The sequence below is a fragment of the Schistocerca gregaria genome, chromosome 2 (genome assembly GCF_023897955.1).
Source record: "Schistocerca gregaria isolate iqSchGreg1 chromosome 2, iqSchGreg1.2, whole genome shotgun sequence".
Taxonomy (NCBI): domain Eukaryota; kingdom Metazoa; phylum Arthropoda; class Insecta; order Orthoptera; family Acrididae; genus Schistocerca; species Schistocerca gregaria.
In genome coordinates this window covers 425,645,470-425,658,561 of record NC_064921.1, presented here as the reverse complement: position 1 = coordinate 425,658,561, position 13,092 = coordinate 425,645,470, and the positions used below count along the sequence as shown (strand labels likewise).

General features: G+C 40.8%; 1 protein-coding gene across 2 annotated transcripts in view; it reads right to left on the bottom strand.

The window, feature by feature from the left end:
- Nucleotides 1–12,745, bottom strand: part of LOC126324000 (uncharacterized) — a 48,512-nt gene extending 35,767 nt beyond the window's left edge. Inside the window, exon 1 of one of the 2 annotated variants that reach the window (XM_049994871.1) lies at nt 12,592–12,745. The gene's annotated coding sequence lies outside the window, so the exon portion shown is untranslated. The remainder of the gene's footprint in view (nt 1–12,591) is intronic. The other variant, XM_049994872.1, reaches the window with a different exon arrangement.
- Between the last annotated feature and the right edge of the window lie 347 nt (nt 12,746–13,092).

The window sequence follows — 13,092 nt, the reverse complement described above, 5'->3', positions numbered from 1 at the left end:
TCGCCACTGTGTTGTTGAAAAATGTTGAAAAATGTCACTGCTGTCGTAAAACATGATCGTCATGAAGGGATGTATGATACTGCTTGGCCATCAAGGTGCCTTGCAGGAGCTGAGCTGGACCATGGATGCTCACGTGAATGTTACCCAGAGCATAAGGGAGTCGGTGACAGCCTGTCTCCGTCCAACATTACAGGTGTTAAGGTGCTGTTCCCCTGGAAGACGACGGATTCGCTCCCACCCGTCAGCGCGATGAAAAAGGTACCGGGATTCATCAGACCATGCAACGCTCTGCCACTCACTAACATTCAGTGCGGATGGTCACGTACCCATTTCAGTCAGAGTTGCCGATGCCGTGGTATTAACATTGGAATATGAATGGGTATTCAGCTGCGGTGCCCCTTTGTTACGAATGTTCGAACCATTGTGCGTTAGACACACTTTAACTGTGCCCAGCATTAAAGTCTGATGTTAGTGCCGCCACAGTTCACCGCCTGTCCTGTTTTACCAGTCTGCCCATCCTACGGCGTCCAACATCTGCAGTAAGGGATTGCTGTCCAACCCAACGACGTCTGGACGTGATTTCACCTTGGTTCCTCCACGTGTCGAAGACTCTCATTACAGCAACCCTCGAATACCCGACAAGTCGTGCAGTCTCCGAAATGCTCATACCACTTCTCAGTATAATCACAATCTGCTCTCGCTCAAACCCCATTGTACTCTCGGATAGCACGCTCATTGCCGGCCGATGTGGCCGAGCGGTTCTAGGCGCTTCAGTCTGGAACCGCGCTGCTGCTACGGTCGCAGGTAAGAATCCTGCCTCAGGCATGGATGTGTGTGGTGTCCTTAGGTAAGTTGAGTTTAAGCAGTTCTAAGTTCTAGTGGACTGATGACCTCTGATGTGAAGTCCCATAGTGCTCAGAGCCATTTGAACATTTTTTTTTTAGTTATCTTGTTTACACATAAGAATGCAATGGTGACTTGTGGAACCAATGGGCTTTCGTGGATATTGCAGAGCTACCGAAAACTGTAATGGGTCCAGATGGACCCAGTGGACTGGAGGGTTCAGTGAGAGGCTAAAGTTCTTAATTACAACCTCTCCTTCTGAGCATAGAACCATGGGAGTGGCTACATATACGCAGCGAGAAATCTTCTGTTGAACCTGCTTATTTGTCTACATTCTATAATCATGAAATGGCATGTAGCATCAACTGTAACGTCATACTTTCCGTATCTGGCGTAGTGATCTAATGAGAAGCATCACGAAGAAAGCTGAATAAATATGAAAACTGGTCTTAATTTGTAATAGACGTAATCTTGTAGATGGAACTACAGACACAAAGCTATTTTAAGCGTTAAAGCAATCCATTAGCACGAATTTTTTCAGCACGTTGAGTAAGATTTATTCACTGATACTTTGTACCTGTGTAACGTTTATAGATCGACAAGGCAGTTTACATGAAATTTACTTTCTCATTAATGGAATTGTAGCTCAACAATAAAATGGTCACTATTGTGTAGGGCTCAGAAACGAAATTTTTTATTACTCCATCTTAAGATACCTAACCTGTCACCCCACGGCTCTTACACGCAGATCATGAACGCGCATCTGCTGGGGTAAGACCTTCTCTCTCCATTAGTCTTAAGCATCAGTCATAGAAGTATTTAGTTTGACTTATATTGTGTTGTAACAATTTTCGAATTAGGATTATATTGCTGCTTCGGTACCTTTGCAGAACTGCGCATTCACATTTCGATACCTTCCAGTAACAGTGGTATTGCGTTAGGAGACTTTTTCTTTCTAGTTTGCAATGATCTGTATTGTACCACGTGTTAGCAGTGTTATACGCAGAGCAGGATTCTTCAAGTACGAGTACTGTTCAGCCATTTCTAGATCTACATCTGCATCTACATGGATACTCTGTAAATCACATTTAAGTACCTGGCAGGAGGTTCATCGAACCACCTTCACCAATCTCTATTGTTCCAATCTCGTATAGCGCGCGAAAATAACGAACACCTATATCTTTCCGTACGAGCACCCTTATTTTATCTTGGTGATAGTTTCTATCAAGGTAGGCGCCAACATAATATTTTCGCATTCGGAGGAGAAAGTTGTTGATTGGAATTTTCGTGAGAAGGTCCCTCCGCAACGAAAAACGCCTTTGTGTTAATGATCTCCATCCGAAGTCCTGTATCATTTCAGTGACACTCTCTTCCATATTTCGTGGTAATACAAAACGTGCTGCCTTCTTTGAACTTTTTCGATGTACACCATCAATCCTATCTGATAAGGAACCCACATCGCGCAGCATTATTCCAAACTAGGGCGGACGAGAGTAGTGTAGGCAGTCTCCTTAGTAGATCTGTTACATTTTCTAAGTGTCCTGGCAATAAAACGTATTCTTTCGTTAGCCTTCCCCACAACATTTTTATCTGTTCCTTCCAATTTCAGTTGTTCATCACTGTAATTTCTAGGTATTTAGTTCAATTTACGGTATTTAATTCACTACGGCCTTAAATTCAGTACCTGCCGTGGAGTTGGTTAATAACTTCTGGTCCCTCATTCATCTCCTTTTTGTGAATTTCCGTCTCAAATAAAATACGTACACATGCAGACTGAATGGCCAAACGGAATATTTGCAACAGGTCTCCTGTTCGCCAGGTAAGTGGCACTAATCACTACGCCACCCTGGCACAGTGGACTTGCACAACTGCGCGGACTACCTTAGCACGCCTCTTTCCTAAATCAAAATTCTCATTCACGCCTCAGCCCACTTGGTATTCCTCTTGAACTAGAACTGCACTGCAGAGGTTCTCCAGATATATTCGAATGGCACATCGGCAGTGAACCAAAAGGGGGGATGCTGCCTGGAACCTAGGCGTAGCTGCTTTTAATCAAATGAACTATTTTATTGCAGAAACCTTTTCAAGTCTCAAACATATATATATATATATATATATATATATATATATATATATATATATATATATATATATGAGAGTTGATATATATATATATGTGTGTGTGTGTGTGTGTGCAGACTAAAAGAAGAAATGAAAATTTGAAATTTGTACCAATTCTGGAATTCGAGCCCAGGTATTCTGCTCACTAGACAGATGCGCTAACCACTAGGTCACGTGCAGTTGGGCATCATTACTGCAGCAGAGTTACGTAGCGGCTGGCGCATCTGCCTAGTGAGTGGTAGACCGGATTTCGAATCGTGGCCTTGGTACAAATAGTCCCTTCGCGTCTGCGCGTGTAGGTTGTTTTGGAAGTGATTGTCGATAATTCACACCTGTAAAGTACAGGCCAGAAGTAGCTAAAAAGCTCCTAGGTCCCTAGATCAACCGTCGCCGAGGAGTCGCATTAATTAGAGGTGGTAACCAACTGTAACGCCCCCGGATACTGCAGTATTCACGTTGGAGTGTCAAGATTTTGAATCGAGTAGCCGGCCGGAGTGACCGAGCGGTTCTAGGCGCTACTGTTTGGAACTGCGTGACCGCTACGGTGGCAGGTTCGAATCCGGCCTTGGGCATGGATGAATGTGATGTCCTTAGGCTAGTTAGGTTTAAGTAGTTCTAAGTTCTAAGGGTCTGATGACCTCAGCAGTTAAGTCCCATGGTGCTCAGAGCCATTTGAACCATTTGAATCGCTATTTGTTTGTTTACGCATGCGCAACTACTTCCCTTTTCCCCCTCTGTGCCGTATCGGCGCCACAATCAATTACAAACGTGAAGGCACCATGGACAGAGGTTACATCAATGAAGAGTAGTCTGATATGCACTTCTTGTGTGATAAAGCGAATAGCAGTGCCCTTGAGTCTCCATGATTGCATGAAGAATTTTTCCTCTCTGCCGGCTGCCCTTCAGGTACAAATTTAGCTGGTTACATCAGCGCCTTAAAGAAACCAAGAATTTCGCACACCATCTACGAGAAGGTCGACCCACATCCACACCACCCGATATTGAGGAAAGTATGTTACGCATTGTACACGCACGTCCTAGTATTTCAACAAGGAGGTCTGCTACCCAAGATCGTCTCCTGAGTCATAGCAGTGTGTGGCGGATTTTACATCGGTAAGTACTCTATCCGTATCATGTCCAGCGAGTGCAATCCCTCAAAAACGCGGTATTCCCTCCTAGAGAGAATTTCTGCCAATGGATGCAGTAACAGTGTACCCAGAATCCCCTGTTTGTAAGCAGTTTTATTTTCACGGATGAGGCTGGATTTACCCATGACAGTACTTTTAACTACCATAACTGGCACATTTGGGCCGATGTCAATCGTAACGCAATACACGTATCACGACATCAGCAGCGTTATTCGTTGAACCTCTGGGCACGACTGCTCGGAGACCACATAATTGGACCATATTTGCTAAGACAGAGACCAACCGGACAGCAGTACATTCGGTTTCTGCGGACTGTAATTCCAGATGTACATGACGATGTACCACTGAACAGACCTCTAAACACGTCGTTCATGCATGACGGTGATGCAGCACATTCTCTTTTACGAGTGCGCCGGCGTCTAGCTCGGACGTATGGTCAACATGGGATAGATAGAGGAGGGCCTGACCCATAGCCTCCAAGGTCTTTGGATTTAAATCCCAGTGAGTTCTGCATGTGGGGTCATGTCAAAAGTCTGGTCTACGCTACTGAGGTCAACTCTCTTGAGGAATTACGCTTGCGGATTGAAGCAGCCTTCCAGCATTTACAGAATTCCGAAGGACTGTCTGAGAGAAGTCGCAACTCAGTTAGGAGACGAATTCAATGGTCGGCGAGTGTGGCCGAGCGGTTCTAGGCGCTTCAGTCTGGAACCGTGCCACCGCTACGTGCGCAGGTTCGAATCCTGCCTCGGTCATGGATGTGTGACGTCCGTAGGTTAGTTAGGTTTAATTAGTTCTAAGTTCTAGGGGACTGATGACCTCAGAAGTTAAGTCCCATAGTGCTCAGAGCTATTTGAACGAGTTCAATGTGGCATTCAGACGCATGGACAAGGTTTCGAACACCTATTTAAACGTTAAGATATTCCAAGTATTCGTAGACACCGATGAACCACAACAGAAAAGGTGTTGTATATTGACAACAGTTTATCTGTGGACACATGTTTATTGGAGCTTTTTTGCTACTTTTGGCTTGTACTTTCCATGTGTGAATTAAGCTCCCTGTATGCGTCACAGATGTTTGAGACTTGAAAACGCCTCAGGAACCATACAGTTTCATTTGATCAAATAAAATTGCTTCCTTTTAATCATCTGAAATTTCCAGTCGGTAGACTTCACCTGTAATTAGGTTACTTTGTCCCCATTCTCGCGTACCAGAAATTTGTTGCCTCTTTTACGTGTGCAATATTGTGTGCAGCGATATTTGCTAGTCTCGGTTTACTATGGAAGATAGTCTCGAATCTATTGCTCCACGTGGGCTTAAAGTGGAAGCATATTTTCGTTGCTCACTGAATATCTAGTCAATGTTAGTTTTGCGCGTTTCATAGCACTTTCACCTGGTTAGTGAACACACATACGTTCACCATTTCCGTCAATTTACTGCAATCATGCCGTTTCTTAAAATTATTGTTTTTGAAGGCTTGTTTATTTTAGATCTTTCTTACGTGGAGTGATTTCCGAGGCACTAGCCATCATTCGTAATACAGCTTTTACTCTTACCCCCTACAGTAATGAACAACCTTCTGAGTCATTAAGATATGTTGCTTTTCCCATAGTTTCATTGGAGGTCGAATTGTGTGTTCTGCGTGTATGAATCTCGTTTGCTTTGAATGTGTCTGATTATGAATATGAGTTCACTTCCCAATTACGTTAGAATACTTTTGTTGTACTAAATGTAATCTGTGTATGTCGATTATAGGCACAGGTGCCAAATTTGTGTAACAGATTTTAAGTGCTTATCAGACCCAAGAGAGAACTAGTATTTCCCAAAATCCCAATATAAAGAAACAAATAATTGTCTTTCTGTAGCTCACGTTATTAGAAAGGCCTAATGATATAATGCATATGCGTTATAGAGAGTTCACTCGATGATTATTAGCTTTAAACAACTACCAAATCCAGGACCTTTCGCTTTTTGTATTTGTAGTACATCACAGGAAAATTAATTATACTCATTTATCTGTTCTGGATTAGCAATATTGTGATGCTGCTAGTCTCCACAGAGTTCCTAGTTATCTGCTCCCTTTGTAAAAGCGTTTTCAGTTGCGCGATCGTTTTCCATTATTACGGGCTGGATTCATTACACCGTTGCCCTACAGAAGACAGCAGGTCTTTCTTGCTCTTCTATCACTTTTCGTTTAACGAACTTCGAAACACAAGTCTATTTTCATCCTGCAATTCTCCCTCGTTTATGAAACAATACAAAGACGCAGAGTGAAAGAGACTTAAAGTGTTTCTTCTTGTTTTTTGTTCGCAAGGTATCATTACATCATAATTCTGAAGTAACGTGAGAAGCATACTTTAAATTTTTATCAAGTGTTAAGTATGTCATTGTCTCAGTGTAAGACTTAGGAATATCACAAGTGTTTCAAATAGTTTTTATCATTGTTTATCATTTATCATTATTGTTGTTTACTTACTTTGTACAGGAACACGACACAAACTGAACTGAGTAGTCCATACGCATGCTCGAAAAAATTTATTTGTACTAGATCATTTGCTATTTTCATTAACTACTTATTATTCAGAATATCTCAGACTGATTATTTGAATCGACAGTGACCTAGGGCAAGATTTGTCGTTTTTTTTCTCTCAAAACCATTGTGAATATACGTCAGTTTCAATTCCGCAGAAGTGAGTTATCTATGAAAACACTATGGCCAGCGTCTTCTAACTATACCACACAATGAAACTGACCCCTTTTTATTTTTCTTCTATATTGTATTTAGCGATAATGGTTGTATTTAGTATTGCATATTTTTATTTAATCTGAGTCTTCTTCTAGTTGCAATTCTAAAGAAAGAAATTATGTTCATCTGACATGATTAATTCTCGTTGGTTGCGACAGGTTTTCGAAGAAATATTTCTGTCTTTCTGTTACAAAGACTCGAATTACACATTTATTCTGCAGAGGCAAATGGGTGATGCATTGTGGGTGTAACTCCCGTTTCATCAATGCCTCAGCAGCCTGCTCATTATACATGTCCTTTACAGAATACTTGCTTCCAGATTTTAGCAAAATAACGGGTACATACTTGGCATCCCACACGCGTGTCGCTTGGGAAAGCTACCTTGGTGACGCGCTTTCCCTTCTTGGATGTCGGAGAATTTTCAGACAGTGTGTCACAGTAATTTCCTGTTTACCGCATCTTGCCTTTTTCCTGTAGCTGGAGAGGTAAATATTCTCTAAGAATATACTCATAGTACCAACTCTGAAGGAGACCAATGTGTTGCCAACAGTGGCAGGGCTCAGAAATGATTTTTTTTACTGCTACAGCTAAAGATACCTGATATGTCTCCCGACAGTCACTTGTCTCGTTGCAAACACACGCAGATCACGAGCGCGATCACAACACTGTCAGCTACTTGTAGAAGGATATGCACTTGGTAGCAGCGCACGTACTCTCGTTCACAGTGTGAAGACTCATGTGACAGGATTCTACGTCCAACTAAATGAAAAGTCAAACAGTTGCTTTACAGTTTCACATGGAAAATTCTTCAAACTTTTGATTATTTCCTGGTTTACTATGAAGACGACCAGGTCTCATACAGTTTAAATGTGGTAGGGGAACCGAGCGGTGGCGAATCACGGAAAAGAATATTAAATGTCACGTTTCCTGCTAGTCTTTACGCAAGTGACTATTACAAATCCTATAGCAGTTTATTAACAGTCATCTAAGCAGTTCTGAAATATATTAAAGGTACACTAAATATTAATTATCTTCCACAACATGCAGTGCAATAAACATATATATACTGGAAACGTTTTACACCAATTCAGACACTGCTAACAACTCGTAGATTCCTTCACACTGTGTTGCTTGTGTTGCTTACGGAACATTCTACCGCAACGTAACGGTTTCTAGTGAAAGTAATTATCACAATACAATCAGAACAGTAAATATCACGACGTGAATAGTAAGATTTTGAAGGGGATTTCTGTTTATGCAAAACTGATGTTTTGTGTAACATGTGCTCACTATCGTAATATTACATTTAATATTTATTTATTTATTTATGCATTTATTTTACCTGGCAAGATTAGGGCCTTCAGGCCCTCTCTTACACGTAACCAGGCATACTCAGATTGAACGAGTTACAGTTTCTACATAACATTAAGGACATATAACGTATTATGCAGTATTGATGTTAAAGAAAAAAATAGATATTATAACAGTAGTACAATGATAATTATAACAATAAAAAATAATTAGAACAATCAAGAATAATAATAATAATAATAATAATAATAATAATAATAATGACTATGTATATGAAAGTAAACATACTTTTCTTTTGTGAATGTCAGTCCCATTGTTAGTTTAGTTGGGAATTTTCTCGTTATGTTCTTGCAGCTTGTGAGTTATACTCATCGAGCAGAGACATAAGACGATAGAATGGGGTGAAAGAGATATTTAAGAGGTAGATAGGTAAGAGGAAGATAAATAGAATGGTAAAATTCGAAGCTGTGATGAAGAGGAGAAAGAAAGAGATGGGAGGGGAACAACAATGGTGGCTATACCGTCCCTAATATGTAAGTTTTTAGTTCCCTCTTGAATGTTGAGTAGTTCTGGATAAGACGCAGATCACAGGGGAGCGCGTTCCATTGTCGTATGGCTGAGATGGAGAATGACACGGAGAAAGATTTTGTGTTATGTAAAGGGACAGCCAAGATGATAGCCGTATCCGATCTGGTATTGCGATTGTGGAATGATGATAGGTGTTTAATGTGAGAAGATAAGTATTGGGGGCACCAGTGGCTAAGAAATCGATGAAGTAAGCACATCGTGTGGAGATCGCGTGCCTTATGTGGGCGTATCCAACCTAGCTGGGAGTATGAAGGACTGATATGATCATACAACCGAATATTGCACACGTATCTAACGCAAGCATTCATCACTAGCTCGAGGCATCTAGAATTTTCACTATTTGTGCCGTGTTGAACTACATTGCAGTAGTAAAGATTAGGCAAGACTAGTGTTTGGACTAATTTTTGTTTAACATGGGTTGGGAATATTTTTCTAAATTTTTGAATTGCATGTAGGGAGGAGAGCGATTTCCGGCAAGCTGTGACTGTTTGTTCTTCCCAGTTTAGGTGTTCATCCAAGAGTATTCCAAGGTCTTTTACTGTTTTTTGGTATGGTAGTTGGGTACCATTGAGGAGTATTTTAGGGACTGTTTCGCGAAAGTACCGGCTGATTAACTTTGGATGAGATATAAGTATGACCTGGGATTTCTTGGGGTTTAGTTTCAGACCTAGGTTCTGTAACCATCGAGAAACAGAGCAAAGATCTGCATTCATACTCGCTACTGCGCCAGCAATGTTTTTGGGGCTTGCACTTATGTACAGTTGGATGTCGTCGGCATAAAGATGGTAGTTGCAGGAGTGAATCACTGAAGAAATATCATTAATGTACAGTGAGAAGAGTAGTGGACCAAGGACGGAGCCTTGGGGAACTCCAGAGCGCACTCTTTTCCATGATGACTTTTCCGACCCACAAATGACTTGTTGACTTCTGTTTTTGAGGTAGCTGTCGAACCAGTGTATTGCGCTGTTTGAGAAATTCAGCCATTTCATTTTAATTAGTAATATATCGAAGTCAACTGTGTCAAAAGCCTTGCTAAAGTCAAGCAGTGTTAGGATAGTAGCTTCACGTCTGTCCATAGCATGTTTAATGTCATCAGTTACTTTGATTAATGCAGTTGCTGTACTATGGCGCTTTCGAAAGCCTGACTGATATTCGTCATGGATGTTATGAGTTTTGAGGTAATCCGTCAGCTGTTCATGGACGATGTATTCTAGGGCTTTAGATATTGCAGGTAGTATGCTGATCGGCCTGTAGTCACCTGGCGACTTAGGGTTGTCAGTCTTGGGTATAGGCTGAATTAAACTTTGCTTCCACTCAGTAGGATATGTACTACTGACAAGAGACAGGTTGGAGATGCCTGTGATAACTGGAATAATAGTGTCTACGACGTTCTTAATCATGTCAATGCTCACTCCATCATTTCCTACTGCCTCAGAAGAGATTCTCATAATTGCCTCGTGTGCTGTGCCGGTAGTGACATGTTTTAGGAAAAACTTGTCTCTCGAGAGATTGATATCTTGGGGCTAGTAATTTGTCGCTGCGTGGCAGTTTACAGCTGTTGAGAAGAAATCGTTTAATTCTTCTGAAGACGCTACGCTTGATCTTCGCTTCCCTATACCGAAACTGCGCAGCTTTTTCCACAGTGCAGCAGGTTTTGATATGCCGCATACGACAGAGCGGGCATGTCTGATTTTGGCATTCCTCACGCTTTGCTTGGTTCTGTTTCGGAGTTTACTATAAGCTTCGTACGCCTCGGGAGTATAAGGACAAAGTATATATATATATATATATATATATATATATATATATATATATATATATATATTCTATTCAAATATTAAAGTTAATATTACGATAGTGAGCACATGTTATATATATATATATATATATATATATATATATATATATATATGCTTTAACTTATAAATTAGAAGCGAAGACAGAGCAGGGTGGTGTGAGCCAGTCCTGATTGTCACAACTTGCAGCATATCTTCCGAGAAAATAACTCCTCTCCCCATTAGTCTTAAGCATCAGAGATAGAAATATTTATTTTAGCTTATAATTTGTCGTAACAATTTTCATTTCAGGATATTGTTTCCCTACGTCGTTGCTTCAGTACATTTGCAGAACTGCGCTTTGTCATTGTAAGAGTTTCGTTCGGTCATCGTTCGGGTCTAGTCTGGTTTACAGTGATTCGTGATCCACCAAGTGTTATTAATCAAACATGGAGAGTAGGATTCTTCAAGTACAGTTTACCTGTTCAGTTCAGTACCTATCACACAGTTGGTTAATGACATCCATTCCCTCATTCATTTCCTTCTTTATGAATTTCCGCTTCAAATAAAGCAACTTTTCTGCAGTGATTTGGAATCTCTAGATGGCAAGCTTCTCCTAAAAGTACCCTATTATGTCCCTATTCTCGTGTAGCACAGGAAAGCCTGCGCTTTTTACGCATTCCTTAGTGTGTTCAGTGGTATTTGTGAGACTCCAATCTAGCCGTCCACGTTGGCACTGATTTCAATTGCATGTCCTTTGCTTTCCGAACGTTTACTCGTTTCAGAACAAGGATTTCCAGCTTGTAATATATTAAGAGCATCTGGACGAGGTCAAGATTTAAATTCCATTATTTGTAACGAATGTACCATTCCGCATTGAAAAGTATTCGAAGGATTAATAAGAACACTACCACACGTTCGAGACAAGTCAGAATTAACGTGAAGTGCATTAGTTATGCTTTCTAGAGACTTTCGGGAAATGCTTCCACTTATCCCAGAATCAGCTTTAGCAGATGAAATAAATGTGTGTTCGAAGCAGTCATCTCTTTTTGACCAGACTGAAGAAAGCCAGTTAAGAACAAAATATGAGGCTTGAATTTTACAGCGATGAAGCGCGATGTTTTGCCTAAAAACACAAACTGATGAAGCGCTCACCCATTTGATTGTGTAATTGTCAAATTTGAACTTAAAAACACACTGACGACCCTCTGAAGCTTCCCTACAGCTCTAAGTATGTACCATCAGATGATTTGCGTAGGTTAACGGTAATTAATTTTATAGACAATCCTTGCTCGTCTACTACAGAAAAATCATACAAAGTACTACAATAGCTACTGAGTTCTGCCTGAACATAAATATGGCAAAATTGGGGGACATTAATTTATAATATGTAGTGATCGTCAACAGTCCAGATGAATAGAAAGATAAAATTTATCCGAATATTGTTCAAAATTAAACAGATTCAAATTGGTTGTTTGAAAGAGCCAGGCTAACTGTAAGTAATGAGGTAGTTGATGATATTAATATTTAAAAATTCAAAAGAAGATTACTGGCGAGGGAATAATATACAAATGAAATCGACTCAGTGCTTGGCGAAAATGAGAGTTTGTTAAATAAAGACAAATTGTCAACAGGAAATAAGCTATCATTGTGTATCCATATCAATTTATTACGTCACGATCGCTTAAATACTTATAAAATAACTGCCAAACCAGTTTCAGAAAATAGCTTCCATCTTCCAATGTGATAAGATCCACTACACGTACTATATAACTCGTATGGTTTGGGGTGTTCATTTACGAACATTATCTAAAGGTAAAATGCCAAAAAAACATACAGTTTGTTTGTTCACATTGTAATTTGTGCGCGTTGATTAAGAACGCGCGCTACAACTCCGATCACATGTAGAAACAGCAACAAAACACAGTGACATTAGTAGTGAAATGTTTCAGCAAGAGATGGATATTACCAATAAAACAATATTACATATCTCTCGATTTCTGTTTCAGCCATAGCTACTGAAAATAGTTTCACTCGGAAAGCAGTAAGAATAGAGCTTACTTCTACTGCGGTTTCCTCCCCTCGGAGATTAGCGAGGCAGCCGTACGTACTTCGGAACACTGCGGCTGAACGTGAGGCTCCTACGCTGCTCCCTGCACGCGAACTACACACCGACTGCGCACGCGCCCCAGGTTGTTGAGCATGTCCCCTGTTTATATACTGCGGGGGGAGGTGACAATTCAATATGCGCGTTTCCGAGAACGACGGTACAAAGATATCTCTTTCCCATGCGGTTGGGTCCCAGCCCACGACTGGCTCCATAATTACAGCCCACTCACCGTCACAGGTTACACAACAGCAAACATGCCCTGTGTAGCAGAGACGTCAGCAGCAGATTGGTATGAAGTCTGCTGGTACAACGAAACACACAGCAAGTAACAATGATATCGCGCGGTTCGTCAGTCTACAGATAAGAGTGAGAATAGCAGAGACCGGTGATCAGGGAAATGCTTTACAGCTGTTTATTTACCCGTCGCTTACGCGAAATACCAGTAAAACGAG